Source organism: Etheostoma spectabile, chromosome 5 (genome assembly GCF_008692095.1).
Source record: "Etheostoma spectabile isolate EspeVRDwgs_2016 chromosome 5, UIUC_Espe_1.0, whole genome shotgun sequence".
Taxonomy (NCBI): Eukaryota; Metazoa; Chordata; class Actinopteri; order Perciformes; family Percidae; genus Etheostoma; species Etheostoma spectabile.
This window is the reverse complement of record NC_045737.1, coordinates 37,597,518-37,603,374: the sequence shown is the minus strand read 5'-3', so window position 1 is coordinate 37,603,374 and position 5,857 is coordinate 37,597,518.

Genomic DNA, 5,857 nt, shown 5'->3' with positions numbered 1-5,857 from the left:
AAGATCCACATTTGGGAAAAAATAACCTCCTCTTCCACGAGTCTGGCAACGGGCCTGTGGCGTCTGTTAACTACGTGGGACTTTGTCAGGTTTTTCTTTTTAATTAATTTAATTAAATTTCCATTTTGTGTTGATGTAAGTGATAAACTGAAGGATGAAGTGTTCCTTCATCTCCTCCATCTTAACCCTCATGTTGTCCTCATGTTGTCCTCATGTTGTCCCCATGTTGTCCTCTGTTGTCCCATGTGTTTCTCATGTTGTCCTCATGTTGTCCTCATGTTGTCTTCATGTTGTCTCAGTTGTCTTCATGTGTCCTCATGTGTCTCAGGTGTCTTCATGTTGTCTTCATGTTGTCCTATGTTTGTCTATGTGTCTTATGTTGTCTCATGTGTCCTCATGTGTTCCTCTGTGGTTCATGTGTCCTACAGGTTGTCTCAGTTGTCTTCATGTTGTCCCCATGTTGTCATCATGTTGTCTTATGTTGTCTTCATGTTGTCTTCATGTTGCTCATGTTGTCCTATGTTGTTTCAAGTTGTCTTCATGTGTCCCTCATGTTGTCTCATGTTTCTATGTGTTCATGTGTTTGTGTCTATGTGTCTCATGTTGTCCCATGTTGTCTCATGTTGTTCTTCATGTTGTTCATGTTGTTCCATGTGTCCTGATATCAATGTTCTTTTTAATTCCCCAAAATAACATGATTGATTCCAACGCTCTTTGCAAGAACAAACATCTACTTTCATTAATTTTGGGTCTTATTCTATTATTAGCATTGTAAAAAAATGGAAGTGTTTGAAATAGTATTGAGTAAAAGTTGACATATTCCAGTCTGTGATTCTCATCAACATCCATCCTTTAATTTTAGTCTCAATAATTTAATTTTGCTTTTCTAACTCAAAATAGGTATAATTTCATAAATGAGGTTTATTGACCATAAATTCCAAGAATAACTGTAAAACTAAAGCTAATAAGTTTGTTACTTAGTGTTGAAAACGTCAAAAAAAGTGACAAACATTGAAAAAATAGTGTCAAAAACTGTAGAAAAAACGGACAAAAACTTAAGAAAAAGTTAAAAACATCAATAAAAAGTTGATTTTCAATTTTGACGGGAAGACAACACAAGGGTTAAAGCTAAAAAAAAAAAAGTCTTTAAAAAGCTTCTAGTTCTTGAATACCAGCTCATTGAACCATTTCATGGACATCACTGTGTTCTCCTGTGTAATATTTCTTATTTTAGTGTGTTATAGAACTCATGAAGTGATCCTGTGAGGAAACGGATGACATTGGAGTACTTTTATTTGTATTTTATAACCAGAGTACCCACATTTAAATAGTGTGTGTGTGTCCTGTCCATCCAGTCTGGTGCCTCGGGGTGTTTTTACCGACTAATGAAGCTGAATCACACATGTAGCAATGTGTGTGTGTGTGTGTATGTATGTATGTATATATATATAAAATGGCATATTCTTAATGGTAATGGGGTGGACACACACTGACACACACACACTGACACACACACACTGACTGACACACACACACACACACACACACACTTGACCCATATACATGTGCTTACATTTGTCATCACCGTTCCCCTTGACATTGTCTACAATGTGTGACTTCACCTGGACATGTTTGTACGTGTTGTAGCCTTTCACCTGACCATTATCATTGTGATTACGAGTTTACCTTCCCTGGACATTGTGTAACATGTGTACCTCACCTTGACCATGGTTCATTGTATTACTTGTTACCTGGTTCACACTGGACCTGTGATACATGGGTACCTTTCACACGACACTGAACCTGTGTACCGGGTAGACTTCATATCAACCTGGATCATGTTGGATCATGTGTACCTATCATCGGACATGTGTCATGTGTAAGCGCAACTGGAAATGTGTACTTTGGTCACCATTTCAGCTGACCTTCTTGGACAATATGTGTACAAGGTGTACCTCTCACCTGGTCCTTTGGACCAGTTGTACAATGTTGTAGCCGCACCTTACATTGCTGGACATGTGGTCCTTCACTCAGTGATACATGTGTACAGGTGTCCCTTCACGCTGGACATTGGGACACAGGTTAACCTTCACGCTGGACAGGGATTCCATGTATACCTGCACCTGGCATGGATCGTCTGCAGCCTGCAGTGGCAGTCACACCAGTCTGGTAGGAGAAGTTTATCAGAGATACTCACTTTGGTTGGTAAAATGATTCGCCGTGATAAGCAACTTGTGAGTAATAAGAACAGAGTAGTCTGTAATTGTTTAGGACATGAAACATCTTAAAATTTGGATCAAGACCTTTACATGCTAAATCATCAGCAAACGGGCAAACTGGTGATATTAAAATACAAATAAAATAGGGTGAAAGAAAAGGTCTAATAAATATGACGGAGGGTTAAAAACATGTCTCAGCTGTGAGTGATGTGACCGTGGGACTTGCGTTCCATCTTCCTGCAGGTCGCGTGTGTGTGGGAAGACTTGTTTGTTATTATGCAGATGAAGAAAATTAAAATGAAATGGTAACACAAAAAAAAAAGACCACAGACGATATGGAACTGCAAAATGTCTCCTCAAATTCATCCTGTTAAATGCAAGGTCTAATGGCGGGGTGGAAAAATGCGGCTAACAATGGACTAAAGAAAAAGGAGATGCCCAATGGCAAATCCAGCATGAAGGAGCCCCAAAGGAAGTGGGGAGACCGTAAAAAGGGGTAGACCCCCGTTGGGCCGGGAGGCAAATGGAAGTCCGGGGACAAAACGCGAGAACTCGGAGCTATGCAAAAGAAACGATTGTCAAAATGTGACACAGGGAAAAAAAAACACAACCTGAAAAACGGGACCAAGTTCTAAAAAGGCGCAAAGAAAACGTCCAAAGAAGCGGGGAAATAGCGAAAAAGAGTGGAAAAGAAGGGATGGAAAACTGAGAATGAAAAATGAACGTACTGAGCAAAAAGCGGACATAAAATAAGAAAATTTGCGCGAAAACATGTAAAGCAAAGGACAAAAAATAGGGAGAAGAAAAGGCGACAAAAAAAGGAAGACAATGGACAAAAAAGAGGAATAAGGGGTGAAAAAAAAGGGAAAGAATGGGACATAAATGAAGATAAGTGACAACAAAGGAACAAAACGGGCCAAAAAGTAGAAAGACAAGGACAAAAGAGAAAAGGGACAAACTATAAGAGGAACATACATTTGCAAAAAAGGAAGGAGAAGGGACAACAAAAGGAAATACCATAGTGATGTCACTAAATTAAGGAAACCAAGGGACAAAAAAGGGAGACAAGACGGACAAAAAGGGGAATGCGAAAAGGGACGACACAAGAGGGGAAAGATAGTTACAAAAAATTAGATAAATTGATAAAAAGAGAATTTAAAGGGACAATAAAAGTAGAATGAAAATGCAAAAAATGGCTAAACATTAGGCAAGCAAAAATTGTCAAAATTAGGAAGATGAAATTGCACCAAAAAAATAGGAATAAACATTGACAAAAAATTAGTAATGAATGAACGAAAACGTCGGAAAAGTGTTGAAAAAGAAAAACTATTGAAGGTCAACCCAGAAAAACACAACAGTGCAAGGTGCGCATCCAACACAGGGTTATAAAAACTCAGAGTTCAAAAGAGCCCAACATTTGGGAAAAAATAACACCCTCTTTCCACGAGTCATGGCCAACGGGCCGTGGCGCTGTAGGACACGGGGGACGTGTGTCAGGGGTGAGCTCGGGGGGAGGCGAGGGAATGGACCCGGGCCAGAGGTGTTGGATGTAGTTGATTAACGGAAATGGATGTGTGCCTATCATCGCCGCCAGCTTAACCCTCAGTGGGGTCCTCGGTTTCTCAGCAGGGTGGCTCCCAGGGGGGGGCCAGCAGTGGGGCCCCAGGGGGGTCCGCGAGTTGGGCCCGCTATGGGGCCTCGGGGGGCGGCATGGGTGGCCCTAGGTTGGCCTGCATGGGTGTCCGCATGGTGGTCCTCAGGGGGCGCCATGGTGGCATGGCATGGGGGCCTCACCAGGGGGCGGCAAGGGGTCCGCAGGGTGGGCCGCATGGTGATGCTCAGGTAGGGCGGCAGGGGGGGGTGCAGGGGCCGCTATTGGGGCCTCAGGGGCTGCCAGTGTGGCCCCATGTATGGGGGCCTTCAGGGGGTGGCGTCGATCGGGTGTCCGAGATGCATGGGGGGCCGCATGAGCGGGCCCTCATGTGTGGCGCGATGTGCGGCATGGTGGCCAGCTAGGGGGGCCCGCAGGTGTGTCAACTGCATGGGGGGCCCCGGGGACGACGCCCATGATTGGCGGCAGAGGGGGCTGCAGGTGGGGCCTTCGAGGGGGCCCCAGGTGGGGCCTCAGTGTGGTGCGGCAATGGGGGGCCTGCAGGTGGGCCCCTAGGGGCCTAAGCAAGGGGGCGTGGTAAAGGCCACCAAGAAGAGAACAGGAGGAGAGGCAAGGGCCAAACCGCTGGGGCCAAGAACAAAGCGCGACGGCAGGAAGTGGGGGTCGGCGTACTAATTGATAGCAGGGGAAAACTAAAATTGAGGGAGGGAAGGGACGTGGGAGGAAAAGGCGTATGCGATGCCAGTCGGGAGGAGCAGCAACGGGCCTTCGCCGCGGAGGGCGGCTCAGAAAGGCCTACAGCCGCGGTGGGCGAACGCGAAAGCATGAGGGAGAATGGCGCGAGTCAAACGGAGGGGGGATGACCAAAAATCCAGAAGAACGGGAAAACGAAGCGAAAGAAGAGGGGGGCATGAGGGAGCAAACGCTATACTAAAGTGGTCTAACAGGGAAAAACAGTGGGGCAAAAACGGTGGCAGAGAAACGGACAAAACCGGAGAAAAAGGGAAAAACAGCAAGAAAGGGGGGGGGAATGGGGACGGCAGGCGGACAGAGGGGGAAAGCACACACACGGGGTACCTGCCTTAATAAAAATAAGTCCTTTAAAAACGTCTAGTTCTTTGAATACCAGCTCATTGAACCATTTCATGGACAATCACACTGTGGTTCACACCTGGTGGGTAATATTTTCTCTGATGGGAGGGTGTTCGTAGCTCATGAAGATGATCCTGTTGAGAACGATGACAGTGGACAGCAAGAACTTTTCTTGGTTATGTTTAGACCCAGCGTACCCCCATTTAAATCAGTGTGTAGTGTGTCCTTCCATTCCAGTCTGGTTGCCACATTAAACTATAAATTCGGGGTGTTTTTCTTAGCTAAGGAAGTCGGAAGCCACATTGTACAAGGTGGTGTTGTGTGTATGTAAATATGTGAGAATATATGCATTGGCATAATTCTGATGGTATGGGTTTGGCACAACTCACTACCACACATCACTGATCACCCACCACTGACTGACATACCCACACACACACATTTCCAACCCGCACACCAGACTGACTTGTGTACACACCCAACCAGACTACTGACACACACTTGACTGACACACACACACACACTCTCACTGGGACTGCCACCCACAAACACACACACACATCAAACGGACACCTACTTGACTGACACATCATTCACACTATGTCTTCCATCATTTCTTCACAGCCTTGACACACACACACCATATCACCCACATCACACACTAGACTGACACAACGACTCACACACTTGACTGACACACACACACACAGGATCTGTAAACCACTGATCACTACACACACCCCATCACACACAGACGGACACCACACTGACGGACACACACACTACCAGACATGACCACACAGACTGACACCCACGACGTGCACACACAACCACTCACACACAACATACATGGGACACACACACCACACACACACAGCCACATATAAATCCACAAAAAGACGAGAAACCATCAGGATTGACAGGGCAACAGACA